The 21,735-nt window shown below is 35.3% G+C and overlaps 1 pseudogene; it reads right to left on the bottom strand.

Annotated features, from left to right (window-relative positions):
- LOC109055375 overlaps positions 1 to 21,735 on the bottom strand; it is a 96,137-nt pseudogene that overhangs the window by 12,698 nt on the left and 61,704 nt on the right.

The raw sequence follows: 21,735 nt of genomic DNA, 5'->3' as shown, positions 1-21,735 counted from the left end.
CCCCAAAAATGTATTTGGACACTTAAGCTACAATTGAAAAATAGAAATATCCCTTTCAACTAAAAAAATACCCATAACAAATAAAAAATTATATATATATATATATATTATATATATATATATATATATATATATATATATATATATATATAAAGAAATATCCCTTTCAACTAAAACATTTCCCATAATGAAGTCTGATGCAAATATATTGTTCAAATTGAAATGACAAGAGTTTTGTAAACTTTGTGCTATAGTAAATGTGATGAATTGTGTGTTTTTTTTTCTGCTGTTTTTCTGACCATGAGACAAGTGGCTTAAATGATTTAAAAGTGGCTCAGAAACATTAGTCCAGCATCATTTGTTTAGAATTTACTTTAATATTTTGTATCTAATAAAAATGAGGTATTTTTATGTCTAATATGTTTTGTTGTTTAAACTATGCATAGACAAAAACTGCAAAACATTTCTGACATGCAATTTTTTTTTTTTTTTTTTCAATTGTAGTCATTTTGTTATGTGGTTTTTATCTTCTTTTTTACATTCATATTTTTATAATTTAAATATTTATTTCATTATTTTTATTTCAGTTTTATTTTAAGCATTTTTACTTTATAGCTGTAGTTGAAGGTAATAAATCCAATTGTATTTATTTAGTTAGTTTAGGTTAATTTTTTTTTTTTTTTTTTTGTCTAATAATTTTCAGGTATATCTCAATGCATGTCCAAATATTTTCTGGGCTACTAATAATCTAGATTTAATTATTATTATTATTATCATACATTTTTTAACATTAGCATTTAATATTATTAAAAACTTCTCTGTCTTGAGCACAAGCCTTGTAACATCAAATGACACAGAATAGTGATGTAAAAAATGATTTCTGAGTAGATAAGCAATAAGAAACGCTTTAATATGCAGACTATACTTCATCATCACAACATTTGGCTTTAAAGCAATTGGGAAAACTCTGCGACATAAACCGGACTGACATTTCAAGTCCCAAAAACATTCAGCCAAAAAAACTCATCTCTGCCAGGGCCAAACATCTAGTGTTTTTTTGTTTGTTTGTTTGTTTGTTTTTTGTCTATGGCCATCGCTCAAGGTGTATGAAACACTTGTAAGAGTGTCTGAAACCCACATGGTAGTGGTTTTTTTTTCTGGCTCTGTTGTGTCCTAAAAATGAGGTGATGTGATCCTGATAGAAGTCCAGACTGAGTCCATCCACGGCCAGTTTATTTCCCGTCTTATAGACCTTCACCAGGTTTCTGATTCAAACTCCAGGCTTCATCCCAGGCAGAGGCTTTCCTGCAGCACTTGTGTTCATTCAGCTGGATTCTGATGTCTGTTCAGATCTGCATGTTGTGTGTATGTGTGTGTGTGTGTGTGTGTGTGTGTGTGTTCGTACCGTTCTGATTCTCCAGCTCGTGGATCAGGTCGGGTTGGGCATCAGATCCCACTGGAGTGCCACACCAGTACGAGGATGTGAAGAGAAAATACCAGGGTTTTGGGATGCCATACTGACCTAAATAAAGACACGAACGTGTTTAAGCAATTCCTGCTTTATCTGCATGCATACAGTTCAGTCATGTGAAGCGACACAGTTGAGATCAAAAGTTTACACCCCCCTTTCAGAATCTGCAAAATGTTAATTATTTCACCAAAACAAGAGGGATCATACAAAATGCATGTTATTGTTTATTTAGAACAGACCTAAATAAGATATTTCACATAAAAGATGTTTACATAGTCCACAAGAGCAAATAATAGTTGCATTTCTAAAAACGATCCCGATCCCGTTCCCGTTCCCGTATTTTTTTCTTTTTTTGTCCTGAACAGTTAAACTGCCTGCTGTTCTTCAGAAAAATCCTTCAGCTCCCACAAATGATTTTGTGCTCCCACAATGCTCCCACAAAAGCATTTTTGTGTATTTGAACCCTTTTCAAAAATGGCTGTATGATTTTGAGATGCATCTTTTCACAATGAGGACAACTGAGGGACTTAAATGCAACTATTACAGAAGGTTCAAACACTCACTGATGCTCCAGAAGATAAAACCATGCACCCCCCCCCCCCCCCCCCCATTTAGTACTGCCCTTCAGAGGCTACGGAAGGTAGTTGCATGTTTCCCAGAAGACAAAGTACCTGATCTTCAAAATCATGGAGCATCAGTGAGCATGTAAACCTTCTGTAAAAGTTTTACAGAAGTAAATGTAACTTTTGAATGGGGTTATTTTTAATAAATGTAACTATTATTTCTCTTGTGGACTATTCATCTTTTATGTGAAATATCTTATTCAGGTCAGTACTAGATAAAAAAAAATAACATGAATTTTGTATGATCCCTCTAACTTTGGTAAAATAATTAACATTGTGCAGATTCTGAAAGGGGGGTGTAAACTTTTGACGTCAACTATATACACTATATAACAAATCTCAACTGTTTGATTACTTGTATCGTCGTAAAATGTCACTGTATTACCATCCAGCTCTAGTCTACTAAATGCAACTGTGAGGCATATTAGGAATATTAAGATCATTAATCATGGTTTTATGTAAAACTGCTTTGAAATAATGTGAAAAGTGCTATAGAAATACACTTGACTTGTCTGAATTATACATTAAAACTTCAGTTTTAATACCATTTTCTGATCTCAGAATTCACAAATTCATAATGGAACTCAATATTTCTCATGATCAGGACTTGAAAATTGAAACCTTTTCACACCAGGAAAAAAGTTATAAGTGTTATCTGTGAAGCACCTTTTTATTACAGCAGCTTTACTCCTTTATTATTGTCATTATATTATAATATACTCCTATATCACACTTTCCTTTTAACACTGCATTACAGTATGTCACGTTATCAGATGGATGGTATCTTGAATTAAACCACAGAATTTTGTGTCTCGGATGTGAAGAGCTGGATTGCTATTTCTTTTCACTCTTGGTGTGAACTAGATAACATCTGCAATTCACTTCTAGTCTTTAAAATGAGCCAGACTATTTCTACTAATACACACTACTGCTCAGAAGTAAGGGGTTGGCAATATTTGTTAATGCTTTTAAAGGAAGTCTCTTCTGCTGCATTAATTTGTCAAAAAATACAGTAAAAACAATAAGATTGTGAAATATTATTAAAATTTAAAATAACTGTTTTCTATGTGAAGAACTGTTAAAATGTATTTCTGTGATGCGCAGCTGAATTTTCAGCATCATTACTCCAGTCTTCAGTGTCACATGATCCTTCAGAAATCATTCTAATATTCTGATTTGCTGCTCAGGAAACATTTCTGATTATTATCAATGTTGAAAACAGTTGTGCTGCCCGATATGTTTGTGTAAACCGTGATACATGTTATTTTTTTTTATGTTCTTTTGGAATTTTTATTAACACAAAATCTTGAAAAAAAAAATATAAACAAATAAAAATAAAATCATAAAATAAAATAAAATAATAATAATACGCAATATTTCTGAAATGACAACGAAAACTGGAGTAATGCTGCTGAAAATTCAGCTTTGCATCATATGAATACATTACATATTAAAATATAATCACATAGAAATATTAATCATTATTCATAATATTGCTGTTTTTTTTTTTCAAAATCTTTTGTATGTATGTTGTTGTATGTTTTCAAGGTGCTTCTGTGTTTTCAGACAGCTGTACCCGGACAGACATTCTCGATGTACCTGGTGAGTATCCAGTAAATGAGTGTGTTGAACAGCATCATGCAGACAGAGACGATGACGGAGTCACGTTCTCCTGCGGACTGACCCAGATGTTGCTCCACTGAATGCCGATGCCCTGCTCTTCATAACGGGAGAAATTCTCACAGCCGTATCCGAACGCCACACATGACAACAGACTCTGTTGGGACGGAGACAGAGAGGTCAGATGCATGCCTGATCCATGCCATTAATATAAATGTAAATTTTTCTCTCCTGTGTGCATTCTTATTTTACATTTTATGAATATGAGATCAAAACAAGGGCATTACTGCAATCCACGATTTCAAAGTAAACAGTGTTTGTGTGTGGGCAGGACGGTACGGCTCACATTAATGGGTCTGCAGGCTCATTCATCTGGACTAGACAGTGGCGCCTGAATGCCAAGACACTCACACACACTCATACACACACACACACACACACACACACACACACACACACACACACACACACACACACACTCAGATAAGAGTAAGACACTGCTGAATAGAGCGAATCTCTTCGCGTGAGATAAAGGTCACTCTGATTGGTCACAATGACGGAAGTGCGGCTGTAAGTCATCTAGTTGGTCTTTCTCTTTCTCAAAGGGCAAAAGTGCCCATTCAGCGCTCTTCTCTTCAGGTGCGGATCATCACTATCGCTCTCTCTCTCACACTAATGTACATCCTCACTGGAGATGAATGGAGGATCTCCTCTAGAGAAGATCTGAATCTGAGCGCTTCATTCAGTCTGTGTGAGTAAGTCATGCATTACATGAACGCACAGGTCAAATAACACATTCTCTTCTCTCCTCACTTCTAACTCTGCACATTCTTGTTAAAGAAAGAAGTACACATTTTTATTCTCTTTTGTTTCAGGATCTTGTGCAGATCTTGGGCTTTGTTGTGTATACATTTATTTATACTTTGCTATTGTTTTTTTATTTTCTCTCTTTCTTGTTAAGTTTTTTTTTTTTTTTTTTTTTGGGGGGGGGGGGGGTGGCAAAAAAGACACACACATAAGCATATTTTTTAATTGCTATTAAATGAAAATACATTATAATTTAACTTAATATTATATGCAGTTAGCTGAACTTTAGAGGGTTTTGACCCACTTAAGTAGGACTTAAGTACATCTTTATACGTAGTTCCATAATTACTTCCATTGTCTTTGAAATATGGTTAAAGTACTTCTGAATGTACTGACAAGCATTTATTAATTTCTGTGGAAATGTGTACGTCATGGATTTTTTTTATAATGTACTTTAAAATACATATATTTATAAGTGTGAACTGAATGTAGTGTTTTCAGACACTTTATTGAATGGTAAATGCAATTACATGAAAATGCTTTATAGTTTAAATTTACATTTAATGCAACTTTAGAGCAATTTTGACCCACTTACATCTTTATATGAAATTTAATTTCATTTTATTGTACTTTCATATTTTAATTGCATTGTCTTTGATATACAGCTAAAGTGTATATAAATATTTGCAATTAAACATTTGCAATGATGAAACTGCATATTAGTACATTTAAAATATATTACTTGTAACACCGGATAACCCACTACAGTTAAAATGATAATTTTAGTCAAATGTCAACACATCAAAATAAGTGTACTTCTTTAAAGCATGACAAAAGATTATTAAAACAATGATTTAAATGTATTTCAAATTTGACATTACTACAAAGGTCTCTCTCTTTTTTTATGTACTTAAGTCATGAAAACGTCTCTCTTTAAGTCACTTAAGTGGCCTTTTATTTCATAAACATTATATTATTTTTTAAGAATGCACTTTTTAAGATTCAAAGTACACTACAAGCAGGCATTCAACACAATAAAGCACACATTCGGATGTACTTTCAACATCTGATGATTAGATGTATCAGGACACAAGTCCTCCGGGCTGCTGCAGAGGTGTGTTGAATGTCTCACGCCAGGACGTCCCTCCAGGCGTAGCAAAGCACATGAGGCAGGTGGAGCAGGAAGTAGATGAGGCCCCTACAGGCGACTGCCAGATTCGCCGGAGAGGAAGACAAAGATCACAGACGGGTCGCTGTATCGCAGAACCTTTCCATACTGAGAGAAAGAGACAAAGAAGTGGAGAGAAAAATGATGGGGTAAACATTGTTATTGTCAAACAGTTGCTGAGACAAATGATGGATTTGTCGACGGAGCGTGAAAACATTTAGCTGTATCCGCGTGAAAGCTTTTCGGGGCCTCTTATGAACGTTGCATGAGTTTCCATGGATGCATTAATAATGCAACCTGATAATTACAAAGCACAACAACACATTTAAAATCCACTCGTTTGAGAGAAGAGATTACATCTGTCAAGAGCAGTGATAGAGAGATAGAGCTGATTAAAGACAGATCTGTGATTGAACAAGTGGTGGGCGTCATGGCTCTGGTGGGTTGAGCTAAATAAATCATGTGTGCACTCTAATATAGTTTCATATGTCATGTTCTTGAACCTGCTGGCCCCACACAGAGTCACGCTGCCAGACCAAAACCGTTCATTCACAAACACTGTACCATCTAATCCGACACCAGCGTTGACACTCCAGAGCAGTGCTTCTGTTCAAGACGACTGGCTAATTAATAAATGAAACGATTGCTATCATTAATTTCATGATAAAGTGCTTCATTACCTCACTGTTATGTGTTGGTGAATGTAAGTAGTTGACTTTTGGTTGCACTTAGTTTATTTCAATGAAAAAGTTATGGATTGGAGGAAGACCAAATTGGTTAAAAGGATGTTGAATGAGACATCAAATGAAAGCTGGGATATTAGCTGGACCCACGGTCTGGGATGCGCAAAAAAAATATTTGTTATAGGCCTATTAGAAAAAGTATCTCATTATAAATCAAACTGCTTACATATGCTACTTGCTGTTAAATGTTTGAAAAAATAATATTTCTGGATTTAAATAACCTTTTGATAACTGCAAGTAAACTGACACTGAAAAAAAAAAAATTACATCTAAATTAACTTTTACATCTAAGTTAACGTTTTTATTCAAGTCAAACATATTGTTTAGCATCACTGAATCAGCCTAAATACTGTACATTAATTTGTACCAGCAAAACTATTTTCATGGGTTAAAGGGTTAGTTCAGCCAAAAATGAAAATGATGTCATTAATGACTCACCCTCATGTCGTTCCAAACCCGTAAGACCTCCGTTCATCTTCGGGACACAGTTTAAGATATTTTAGATTTAGTCCGAGAGCTTTCTGACCCTCCATTGAAAATGTATGTACGGTATACTGTCCACGGTCCAGAAAGTTAATAAAAACATCATCAAAGTATTCCATGTGACATCAGAGGGTCCGTTAGAATTTACTGAAGCATTGAAAATACATTTTGCTCCAAAAATAACAAAAATTATGACTTTATTCAGCATTTTCTTCTCTGCCGGGCGCACCAGAGAACACGTCAGCAGCGTCGTACATCAACAGTCACAGCAGTCGCGTTCACAACAGGCCCGGAAGAGTCTGTTTTCTGTTTTCAGACCCGGAAGAGTCTGAATTCATCATTTTCTTCTCTTCCGGGCCTGTTGTGAACGCGACTGCTGTGACTGTTGATGTACGACGCTGCTGACGTGTTCTCTGGTGCGCCCGATAACAAAGAAAACACGTCAGCAGCGTCGTATGTCAGCGGCGTACTGCAGTGTTGTGAACGCGCAACACAACAGACCCGGACGAGAAGAAAATGCTGAATAAAGTCGTAATTTTCTGTTATTTTTGGAGCCAAAAATATGTATTCAATGCTTCAATAACATTCTAACGGACCCTTCTTTTTGTCACACGGACTACTTTGATGATGATTTTATTTACCTTTCTGGACGTGGACAGTATACCGTATAACATTTTCAATGGAGGGACTGAAAGCTCTCAGGACTAAATCTAAAATATCTTAAACTGTGTTTCCGAAGATGAACGGAGGTCTTACGGGTTTGGAACGACATGAGGGTGAGTCATTAATGACATCATTTTCATTTTTGGCTGAACTAACCCTTTAAATAATGTAGAAATAGCTCTTTATTATAAGGTTTTTACAGAGTTTTTATATGTACAGTGTTTTTATATACACTCTGTATATATAAAACCAGTGAGTTTTTACAGAGTACATTAGGCTTCACGGCCTTCATGTTTACATTCCTACTGATCAAGACTGATGAACTTCGTCCAATCAATACATTACACTAACAACAATAATCAGTCTGCATTTGGTTATTACAGTTTATTGATTATGCCTCTGGTTGTTGCTATATTTAAACACAAGTTCAATGAACAACTGTCAAAGTATAAATAACAGCAGTTCCCAAACTTTTTTGGACTCCACGTCCCAAGAAAACATGATGAAATTAAGTGTAATAAACCATTAATTCAACAAAACATATTAAATTGTAGAATTCCAGAGGTTTGTGGGTGAATTAAATCATCTTGATTTTATTTAGTTGCTTGTAGCTCGTCTTATTTTAAAACCTTTTAGATTACTCTGAGGCCAGTGATAGTAAACAGATTGTCTTCTTCCTATTTATGTTCATCATGTTGGTCTAGCTGCAGCAGCATCCAGCTTTACCAGCTTGAGCAACTAAAAGATAATCATTGTCTATTAAAAACAAGTTAAGACTATCTTAGAATATAAGCCTTCTCCTGAACCACACCCTTGACTATCAACGCAACTGAGAAAATCCATGCTAAAGTCATATATAGAGGCAGGGATCGTGTAAGAGATTGCATAAACCTACACATGCACAAACAAACAAGCATGAAAACTTGCTTACTTCATTCAAAGAGTTATTACACACCCATCCACACACACACACATATATACACACACAAACGCACAGACCATCCAACCAAGCAGAGTTCTTCACAAAACAACAGGTTTTCTATAAATCATTTAACATAGACACCACAGAAAATATGCTATCTGTCACTAAAGCCCTGTGTTGGTAAGAGATGCCTCCAGATAATCTGTCCTAATTTCACTGGAACTGTCTGCTGCCTATAATACAGTAAATCACTAGATTATCCAGTCCATTGGGCATCAGGGGAACTTCACCCCACTGGCTTGAGATCTACGTCACTGGTAGATCTTTCAGGGTATCTTTGGAGGAAAGAGAGTCACAGCCACATCAACCAACCTCTGGGGTTCCACAGGGTTCGGTGCGTGGCCCGCCTCTTTTCTAAATTTACACAACATTGCTGGAGACAATCATTCTGGCACATGGATTTTTTTTTACCATTCCAACTCCTTGTTTCATCCTGACAGCCCCACAGCAGGTGCACAGATCTTGACTTGCCTAGTATACATGTCAACACTGTCTTACACTCATGTTTATAAGTTTATGCTCTCTCCAGAAGTCTGCTGTCAGTAAGTGAGAGGGGCCTCATGGTACAAAAACAAAGAGGCATAAGATCACTTTCCTGAATTTTCATTGTCGCTGTACCTCAGCGACCGGAATAATCTTTCCTTTCTCCATCCAAATTGTGTCTTCAAGATACATCAAATAACAAATCTTGCATGGTCACTTGGCTTCCAATTATCACAAATGTGATCTTAAAAGAGTTTAATTTGAATGACTCGCTGGACACAACTGTAACACCATATTCAATATAAAGCACACAGGCCATTTCATTTATTTGTTATAGCCTTGCTATTTTCAATATGCCTGTTAAAGTTTGGGGCCCCCAACAGAGTTTCAGAAATTTCACTTTTAATTATCATTTTGTTTTGTAGTTTGATTAGTTTAAGTTACCACAATCCAAATAATTTTTTTCCCAAATGTGCAACACTGTTGTATAATGTAGTACTCACTGACATACAGTAAATGTGCTTCATCTGTAACATTTCAATGTAAATTATAACTGCTATTACTTTGACCATGTACAATTTAGCAGCAATGACTGAATCCAATCAGGATTTTTGTGACAATTTAAGTCAGAGATAAAATCCTTCCCAAGCTACCCTACTGGTAAATCTATGCCTGGTCCTGAAATGATGGACAAAACATACCTATATCAGCTCATCTACTGTGGCTTTTAACCAATATAACTATGTAAAAATGATCAGTGCATCTAAATAGGGAGGCACACAGTAATGCATTTAGCAAAAGTGTTTAATAAATGCCCAGTAATGCAATTAACAAAGTCCCCCATCAATTTACACCATGCAGCTAAATTTTTAAATTGGGCACTAATCTGATGATTTTCTGCACATTCTATCCATTTTCACCATGGAAACGAAGAGACGATGAAAGCGTTTCAGAAAGTAACAAGCTGAGAAAGCTGAATAATCACACTGCTGATTATAAGGACCCCTATAATGGGTCTGTAACAGGCCAGCTGTCATTTTCCTCTTCCTGAGCTTAGAGAAGCATTTACCTGACCCACAACAAAAAAAAAATAAACAAACAAATGAAAAATAAACCTTCATCACATCACTGTTTCTATAACATAACAATACCACACATCTTATTTCCTTCCTTATTGTGTTTTCCATTATATAATATACATAAAAATTAATTTGCATCTGGTCAAAACTGTTTGGGTCACACTTATTCCCAGCACAGATGCACAGATGGTTTCCGAGAACCATGAAATTTAACCCAATGCAAATTCATTATACCGAAGCTGGTATTAAAATGACTAAAATATGGTGTATTCCCATTAGAATGAAACCAAACAATGCTCACCGTTATTTCCCAGATAAACATGTACACGGTTTACATTTACTCCAATTTCACAGTATCAGAGCAGCCAAGTTCAAAAAGATAATGTGCAATAAATAATTATTTTATAATGATGAAGTGTGCATGTGCAATGAGAAAGTGATAGATAAAAAAAAAAAAAAAAAAAAAAAAAAAAAAAAAAAAAAAAGATAGATAGATAGATAGAACAAGCTTAGGAAATGCTATCAAAAGGCTAAAAACGTGTGTTAAATCGTAACATGCTAAAAATGCTTAATGACCATTGTGTTAAAACATAACTAGAATTAGCAACAAACACGTTAAACATGCTATATGCTAATTACTAAACATACTAAAATGTTTAATGTATTAAACATGGTAAATAAGTTAGCCAAACATAAATCATGTAATAATGTGCTAGATATATGGATTTTATTCATAACAATGTGTCTACAATGAACAACAGTTTTCATGAACAATGATGCTAAAATACAAGATAACAGCATGTTAAAACTTTGTGAAACGTGTTCTAGATGAAATATTGTGTTAGAAAGATGCTACAGACAACACAGAAAATGTCTCTTACAGAAGGAAGTGAGCTGACAAAAGATGAATTTCCCAGCACTACAGAAAGAACGAACAAAATGAAAAGACGAAGCGAACGAGCTGACAAAAGATGATTTTTCGAGCACTACACACTGTAGTTCTCAGTTTGAGAGCTGGAGCGAACAGACAGAAAGAACGAACTAAATGAACTGACACGGGGAACGACGTGACTGAGCAGTTTAGTTTAGAAAGAGACCCAAAGCGCCTGTGGCAGTCTGAAGCTGTGCGGATGTTGCTGGAACTTCCTCATAGCGAGAGTGCTGTCAGATGTGTGAAGCTGCTTTAAAACAAGTTCAGACATTCACACAATATTTAATTCATATTAATATTTTAAAAGAAACAGAATGCATATCTTGGCCGCTATTGCAACTCATTGGAAATAAGTTTAGCCTGTGACAGCCAACGTGAAAGCTCTGTGAAACAGGCTAATCCTCAAAGCGAGGGAACAAACACTTTATCTCCATGAAAATGAACACAAAATACTCTGGAAACCACAATAACAAAGCTCCAAAAAAAAAATTAATAAAAAAAATGATGGAGGGAGGCAGCGAGAGATACGGAGGAGGTCGGCTCTGAATCATCAACAATTTGATACCGTGCATAACAAATTAGCATAATAACCCAATTTAGAAGAATCAAAGATCAACCCGTTTCTGCTTGATCTGCTTCAATTTTGGAGTAATCGTTTCCCTGTAATTATTTCCACTGTGATCACGAGCATCAAAACCACAAAGCACTTCGACTTTATGAATGTGCAACCTCTCAACACAAGCACCTTCCTTTCCTCTCTGCTAAATGCGTTATTGTGCCTTTTAAAATTTCATTTGAGCTCCTCTCACTATTTTTCTTAATGACTTTAATTGCATTGTAGCTTGGCTTTGTCACTTCTCATAGTTTACATTCAAAAGGGTGCAAACAAACCAGTATGAAAAACATAGCATTAGCATTTCTGTTGAATTTAAATAATTTCAGGCTGAATTGAGCTGTCAATCAAATCTGTATGGTCAGATTAACGTTCTGATTTCATGTTGACCTAAAAAAAAAATTGATCTGTATGTTCTCGAAAATGCTTTGTGATTATGTTGCATGATTTTGTGTTTGTAATTTGTTTATTGTTCAGTTTAATTTCTTCCTCAGGGATTCAACTCATCAAACTTATTGAAACTTATACCAAATACAAATACCAAACACAAATAAAAACAACTGAAACCCATTCAATATGACTATACTGAATAATAATAATAATAATAATAATAATGACTGATATTAATAATATTTCTATTATTTCTATATATATATATATATATATAATATATATATATATATATATATATATATATATATATATATATATATATATCTATATATATATATATATATGAAATCATAAAAATTAAACAAATTAATAAAGAAATACTATGGTAATTATACTGTCCAGTCAGATTGTAAACATGCGTCTGATATTGTTGTGAATGAATCCGGCTGTGCTGGATGATCTTTACGCCACACACAGCTCAGCGTCAGTATGATTCATCATCCGATGCCGCTTTGATAATACAGTAGGCCAGCATTAAAGTACTCTCATAAGGCCAGGAAAATGTCATGTCAATAATGGAGCAGAAGGTTCCGGAAACAAAGTGCTGTCTGCGCTCAATTAGCTAGCAGCTCAAATATATCATGTGCCCTCAAAATATGACAAGCTATAGATTTCTCATATCAGTTCTGCTTACCTTTCATAAATACAGTCAGGGAGAGATGCCACAATACAATTAGAGCTGACACCAGAAACAGCCGAGGGATGATGATAACAAACTCATTAAAACACATTAATTCACCATCACCTCTCACTCAAAACTCCCTGTTTCATTCACACAGCTGTCAGTCCTGATCTAAACCACTAAATATGCATAAACACACTTCAGATTATAAACAAGAGCAACGAGCGCATTCTGTAGCCGATTTGAGGATAGAGAACACTAAGAATGAATAATGTTGTTTAAATATTGCATTTGTGTTGTTTTAGCGTTTGCAAACAATTTAACACTGAATCCTCATCTTACAGACTAGTTCTGAGTCTAAGTTTTATTTTCATACAAATAATAGAAATTGATGAAAACACCAAAACATTTTAATTTAAACGATCATCTTCTGTGTTTCGAAGAAAGAAAGAAAGCTATACAGGTCTAGAACGCCATGAGTATATAAAGAAAGATTGTTCATTCATGCATCAATTATCCCTTAACAGTTTTGGTCTTCAAATTGTCAAATTACATTTTCTGCATTAAACATGGCAAGTAAGTTGCAAATTTTAATGGTTTATGCGTCAGCCAATCGACTGCCATTGAGATGGATGGAAATGTTAACGGATTGCTTTCTCTTGATACTATTAATCCTTGAGCCACAGTGATTAACTTTTAACAAAGAGCACTCTGCTTTCTGTTCTGCTTTTCTTATATATCATTTAGAACTAATGGAAAATGTAATATGGATTTGTGGCAGTAAATAAGCTGTTTTTATCCAGTCATTCCAGAATCATCTGGAGGACTTACTGAGGCATTTACAACATGAAACTCTTCTGCCCCTTACATTCAGATACAAATTCACACACACACACACACACACACACACACACACACACACACACACACACACACACACACACACACACACACACACAAACACACAACAAACACACACACACACACACACACACACACACACACACACACACACACACACAACACACACACACACACACACACACACACACAACACACACACACACACACACACACACACACATGTTTGTTTTTGTGTGAATTGTGGGGGACATTCCATAGGCATAATGGTTTTTTATACTTTACAAACTGTATGTGCTATTGCCCTACACCAACCCTACACCTAACCCTACCCCTTACAGGAAACTCATTCTGCATGGTTTATAAGCGTTTTGAAAAATGGGGGCTTGGGTTATGTCCTCATAAGTCACCCTCTCCTTGTAATACCTGTGTCATACCCATGTCATTATACAAAGTTGTGTCCTGATATGTCACAAAAACACCCACCCACCCACACACACATACATTATATGTTACATGTATAAAAAAAAAAAAAACTGAACTGATACAAAGCAATGAATATACACTAGCATTCATAAGTTTGGGGTTTGTAAGATTTTTAATTTTTTCAAAGTCATTATGCTCACCAAGGCTACAGTCATTTTATCAAAAAAATAAAAATAAATAAATAAAACATAAAAAATATAGGGGGAAAAATGTAAAAATGTGAAATATTACTACAATTTTAATAGCTGTTTTCTATGTGAATATATGTTAAAAATTTATTTCTGTGACCAAAGCTGAATTTTCAGCATCATTACTCCACATGATCTTCAGAAATCATTCTAATATGCTGATTTGCTGCTCAAGGAACATTTCTGATTATTATCAATGTTGAGAACAGTTGTGCAGCCCACTATTTTTGTGCACACCGTGATACTTTTTATTTTTCAGGATTCACAGATGAATAGAAATTTCAAAAGAACAGCATTTGAAATCAAAATCTTCTGTAACATTATAAATCATTTATAAATCAACAGCATTTACTTTTTTTTTACTGCAACTTTTGACAAATTTAATGCATCCTTGGTGAATAAAAGTAATGTATTTTACCATACAATACTAGTGCATACTATTATTTTATAGATCATTTTGATCTTTTATAAGAATCACTCTTCTTTTGTTCCCTCTATGTGATCTTTGACAGTCCTACCATTTCTGTAAAGCAAGGGTCTTTAACAGGAAGTCCCTAATCATCATTCGATCTCTACTAACTAATTATAAATATTGAACTTGCTATTTTGAAAGATGCATCATTTAATTTTATTCAATATGTAACTGTGGCCTGAAAAATGAAGACCTCTCTCTTAATGCATAGGCTATGATATTATTATTATGTGTCTCCCACAGTGACTTATTACGCACAACACAGACAGCAACGACAAGGCTGCACGCTCACATCATCACAAAACTTTCATCAGATTGAGACTCAGTGCAGCACAAACACCTCGTCTAATAAAGAACATCACCCGGCTGGAGTTTGGGCCTGACATCTCAGTTTCATGTCAAAAGCCTCTCATTCAAATCTATAAAACATGCCACTCTTTCCTCAAATCAATAAACACATTAAAACACAACACAGCAGTGCTTCTGACGTCCACATCAGCACCCATAAACAAATGCTCACGAGCCCCCGCAGACATGCTCATGGATTTCTCAGGCCGACAGAGAGCTAGAGAACCAATCAAAGCTAATATTAATCTGACATTTACTTTCGGCATGAATCACAGCCGCAGCAAGCCGTTGATTATGCAGTAAGATCGAGTGAAAAACATCCCGGCCCTCTCTGCATGCTTCAGCAACCCACTCTCAACATCAAACCGTCACTTCAGTACGAAGACAGCCCATCAGTGTTTATATAATCGTGCATATTTCACAGGCTCTTACACGTTGTCCATGTAAAACAGGTACGGTATCTGCTGCGCGCGGACGCAGAGCGGCTGACTGACTCCAGTCTGCACTGTAATGATTCCTCGATCCACCACGTCCCGCAGGTACACGAAGCCTCCTCTCACATAGCGCAGGTCATTAAAAGGGGTTATCACGGGCCGATGGGGACCAGGACCTGAAACACATCAACAACAAACCACTGCAGCCTCAGCACATTTCTACAGCATTGTGTGTGTGTGTGTGTGTGTGTGTGTGTGTGTGTGTGTGTGTGTGTGTGTGTGTGTGTGTGTGTGTGTGTGTTATAATAGTTCAGCTGCACTGGACTTGTTTAAATTTTAGTTTAAATTTTGGTAAATGTGTTAAGTGCAGTTGCCATGTTTGGTCAGATATGACTGTTATGCTGTTGAAGTTGTTCATTATTTATAAAATGTGTCCCTGGAGCACAAAAGCAGTCTTATATAAAATGTGTCCCTGGAGCACAAAAGCAGTCTTAAGTCTCTGGGGTATATTTGTAGCAATAGCCAACAATACAATGTATGGGTCAAAATTATCATTTTTTTTTTTTATGCCAAAAATCATTAGGGTATTTAGTAAAGATCATGTTCTATGAAGATATTTTGTAAATTTCCTACAGTAAATATATGAAAACTTAATTTTTGATTAGTAATATACATTGCTAAGAATTCATTTGGAAAACTTTAAACTTTAAACCTTCAGATTTCAGATTTTTAAATAGTTGTATCTCAGCCAAATATTATTCAATTATTATTCTATTCTAACAAACCACACATCAATGGATCAGTTTTCAGATAATGTATAAATCTCATTTATTGGTTTTGTGGTCTAGGGTCACATATTTCAGTTAGTTGCCAAGGCAACAATTCTAATTTTGGTTCAAGTTTTAAAGTTTAACTTTATAATTTTATCTCAGCTTTATTTGATTAAGGAAAAGTTAAAAATAAATACTTTAGTTAACAGTAACAACACTTGAATTTTTTTTAGTAATCTGTGCATGTCATTATCAGTTTTTAAAATATATTTCTATTTAGCTTTGTTTTAGTAACTTTTAGTAATTCGACATAAACTTATTTTATTTCAGTAAGTTGTCAAGCAACACTTCTGATTTTCATTGACGTTAAAGTTTTTCATTTTATTTAAAAAAAAACAACATTCTTTATAGTTTTAGTTAATAACAACACCTAAAACACATCTGAGTAATTTTGTTATGTGAATTTGTCATTTTTTGTTTATTTATTTATTTATTTTTTTGGAAAAGTGAGAAAAGTGTAATGCAAGTATTATGTTGAGTGCAAAAGAACAAGACCTATATAACCTTTAAACATACCAAACAAATAAATAAATAAATAAATAAATAAAATAATGCAAAATACAAATGCAAAATTATTTTACAAAATTTCACTTTTACAAAATTTATTATTAAATTCATTATTTATTTCTTTAAATTTCACTTCATTATTGTGAATGATTCATCTATGCACACATTTTTATTAATTTGCTTTTATTTATAACATATTTTATATTAATATTAAAGCAGGATCTTTCTTTATATATATATATATATATATATATATATATATATATATATATATATAAATATATATATATATATATATATATATATATATATATATATGTTGTTGTTGCACACGCTCTGGCATGTAGTATATGAGGCATCTTCACTCTCATGTGTTGATGTTGTGATCCTGTGTGTTTGGTTCTGACCTCTCCTTGATCTTGTCCGTCCTCTCAGTCTCCTCGATGTCCATGCAGATCTTGTTTCTTATGTGTGGCGGGGTCTGCAGGTCAGCGGGGTCCAGATCTGTGAAGACCAGACCCGGCCAGAAGCAGTCCTGATTCAGGAGCTTCAAAGACTGCTCAACCAGCACAGCCTCAGTGCTGATGCCTTCAAACTTACCCAGATCAAAACACTGCAACACACACACACAGACACACACACACACACACAGACACACACACACACACACACACACACACACACACACACACACACACAGCTTCAGCACCTCTGTGCATCTGAATCTGACAGTGAAGAACGAGGTTCATGTGGCGAACGCTGAACAGAGAACCACCAGAGACCGAATGAGAGAGAAGAAACAGAGTGAATGAAAGAGAGGAAGAACAGAGGAAACATCAGCATCCACTCAAACTGAAACATAAAGAACCAGAAAACTGAACCACTAAACAAAGTGTACAAAACCACACAAACAAGCCAACGAGATGCTTTTACTGACTTAAAGCCAATGAAGGAATTATTCAGGGCTTTAATCAGCATAAGAGTCATGTGCTGCACAAAGTATTTACTGAATCTCTGAACAGGATCAGACTCTCTTCTGCTGGCTTCTGATTCTTTGATGAATCGCACCTTCAAGCATCACAATGCCTGAGTAGTGTGCAACAGTGCAGCCAGACACTCATATGAAAGTTGACTAATTACGCTTCAGAGGTTCAGCGCCTTGATCTGCGGCTCATGGATCAGCAATAGAGAGGCTCAAACCTCTAAACCTCTGGTTGCCAGCCCAGATTGTTCACCCCTAGGCTACATTGTCCCGATCACACTTGAATCCAGATAAAATGAGAATAAAAGAGGGAAAACTACAGTGAAAGAGATCAGACGAGAGAGAAAAGCAGCGATTCTGAATGGAAACTGAAGTAATTGCTGGGAGAACATCAAAGGAGAGACGAGATCAGATGAACAAACCAGCGCTTGGCAAAAGACAGAATTTAAGAACTGGCTGCTTTTCAAATTTTGAGGTGGATTTTGAATTAAATCTGGCAACATTTTTCACAGGATGCTGAACTGGAATTTGAACTGGAAGAGGAATAAAAGTAATGGAATTCTGGGAAATAAAACATATGTAATATCCAAACTATCAATCAATCAATCAATCAATCAATCAATCGATCAATCAATCTCAAGGCAACATTTAAAAATTGTCTTGATGATGTTAATAAACTTCTAGTGGAAAATGACACTGATAATTTAAGTATGTCAACATGTCAATGTTGTAAATATTAATTAAAACTATTAAAAATTGCTTTTTGGTCTTTGAAATAAAGCTGAAATATAATATGTGCAATATATATATGGAAAGGCGACATTTACAATTTTCGTTTTAACCTGCAATATCCAAAACAAAAATAACAATTAAAAAGCTAACTTAAATATACTATGTTTAAGTTCTAATAAAACATAATACATATATATATATATATATATATATATATATATATATATATATATATATATATATAACTATGCAAAAATGTTTAGGTAATTGAAAGCTGAATGAATGTTTAATATGAATATTATTTTTTATTTTATTGTTTTTTTTAGAAATTAGAAAAGTTGCTTTGGCAACTAACTTGAAATATTTAAATATTTGAAATATTTATTACTTACTAAAATTAATAAAACTGAAATAACAAAAAACTAAACAGAAATATATATTAAAAAACTAAAATAAAAATTACTAACATAACAATACCAAATTCTAATAAAAATGACTTAAATGTAACTAAATAAAACAGACTAAAATGAACACTGAACATATAAAATTAAAAGCTCATTTAAAATATTATTAAATATAATAATGGTGCTCAAATAATACTACAATAACAATGCACCAAGACAGCCTTTATTTACAGTAACAGCAAGTGCATTTGGACATTCTTGCACTCAAGCACATTACCACACATGCCCTGAGAAGAAAATACACAACCAGTTCTTCCACAGCAGCTGCCTGTCAGTCAGACCATTATTATATTATTAAATATAATAATGGTGCTCAAATAATACTACAATAACAATGCACCAAGACAGCCTTTATTTACAGTAACAGCAAGTGCATTTGGACATTCTTGCACTCAAGCACATTACCACACATGCCCTGAGAAGAAAATACACAACCAGTTCTTCCACAGCAGCTGCCTGTCAGTCAGACCAGCCTCTGAACAGTGCTACCAATGCTACAAATACACTCGCACTGATGCATTTTCAGTTTGTAATAGTATTCTTCACATCCCTGTGCCGAACGCATGACAACCACATCCTGCAGACTCATATCGTATTCCCAACAGAACCTGGCAATTACTGTGTGTACCATCCTCTCTCTCTCTCTCTCTCTACAGTCTCTCTCTCTCTCTCTCTCTCTCTCTCTCTCTCTCTCTCTCTCTCTCTCTTCAAGCTAGGTGGCACTGTTGCTCCTCAGCACCGCAAAAGCCTCTTTGTCTCTCTGTGTTTCTCACACACAGACACTCACACGTCTGTGTCATAAATTGCTGGTCCACCCCTCTCCTTTATCATTCCTCGTCCTAACCTGCAAGGATAAAAGCATGCCACTCTACACAGGGGTGCACAAAACACAATAAACACACATTCAAACACACAGACAGCATGCATTCAATGCACAAACATGCAAATACTAACACAGAGAGATAAACATGAATAAATAACACCCACACACACACGTGCATATTAAAACATGCTAACATGAACATAAATGCACACCGAAATACAAATGCATCATGCACACACACTCATAAACACGCACATATACAAACACACAGCCCACAAATATATTTAAATGCACATGAACACATAAAACATACAAACACACAAAGATCAAAACGCTCAACAAACAAACATGACATGAATTCAAACAAACACTCACATTTGTTGAAACTCGCAATTCATATGTAAATCATTGCACTTCTTTTGCATGCTTGCAGATTCTATTGAAAGCCGTGTCCATGTTGAATGTGCCCATAGTAACATATTCACTCCTGTACAGTATATCATTGTGCAGAAGCAGCTAATAAGACAGTGACATCATGATTATTGCTGTTCGTTATTACTGTATTCAAACTCCCTGAATCTGTTCAGCACATCACTGTGAAAACGCTGGAGGAACCCTCTCAGGAAATGAACAAACTGGTGCTCCTTCTTGTCTGCAGTGCAATGTGTAGACAGAAGAACAGAGAGGGACATACAATAACAAGATACATAGACAGACAGATAAGTGTAAGATACGTACATAGACAGAAAGATGTACAATGCATAGATGCATAGACAGACAGACAGACAGATGCACAATACGCAAAAATACAGACAGACAGATGATAGATATATAGACAGATCTGCTTATGTGTTTGTGTGGCCATTGTTACATTAATACACTCTTTATAGGATCACTAATTCAAAACCACTGACAGCCTATTTTCCAATAAAATGCAAACCTCTGCTTGTTAAAACGTTAAAATGTTTTTAAATTAAGCTGTATTAAATGAACACATTAGGGCACAGCTGCTAATAGAGGCCACCATAAAATATTTTAGCCATTAAACATAAATTATTGTGCCAAAACACCTGACTGTAAAAATTTAATTTATTCAGACATCAGACAATAGACTGCCAACCAAACTGTTTAAATGGAAACAGAGAGAGACGCACTGGCTTGGTTTCATAAACCTAGTGGACCGCAGTACCGCCTTATAAGGAATCACTGTAACTGAAACTAAAGATACATGACTGATTTGGAGCTCCCTACATAGCCAACAATACATATGCGTAGTACTAATCATCTTTGGTAAAATGAAGAGAACAAAGGACCAAGTTACGACGCAAGTTCTGACGCGGACTGGGACTTCATTACAAATAACTTTTGTCTACTTTTTCCTAACACTGGGATCAGAAGGAAGGCAATGCAAAGACTGTTGTTGTCTTCAGAGCATCTTTATCATTTCATTTCTGCATTGACCTGCTTTTGCCTCTCTCCTTATTCACAATACATGTGCGAATCAGGGGGTGGGGCTAAATAATAATTGATGTAGAATTAGTGGGCGGGGCTAAAAGAGCGGCAATGTAGAATCAGTGGGTGGGGCTAAACAGGCAGCATTATAGAATCAGTGGGTGGGGCTAAACAGGCAGTGATGTAGAATCGGTGGGCTGGGCTAACCAGGCAATGATGTAGAATTAGTGGGTGGGGCTAAACAGGCAATGATGTAGAATCAGTGGGCGTGGCAAAACAGGCAGTGATGTAGAATCGATGGGTGGGGCTAAGCAGGCAGTGATGTAGAATCAGGCATTGATCTTCTGTGGAGGCGGTGCTTATCCACACTATTACATCATAGAGCAGAGCAGGGGTCCGCAACCTACAATAGTGG

The sequence above is a fragment of the Cyprinus carpio genome, chromosome B7 (assembly GCF_018340385.1).
Source record: "Cyprinus carpio isolate SPL01 chromosome B7, ASM1834038v1, whole genome shotgun sequence".
NCBI lineage: Eukaryota > Metazoa > Chordata > Actinopteri > Cypriniformes > Cyprinidae > Cyprinus > Cyprinus carpio.
Note: the sequence above shows the minus strand (reverse complement) of the source record. Positions and strands in the feature narration are given on the sequence as shown.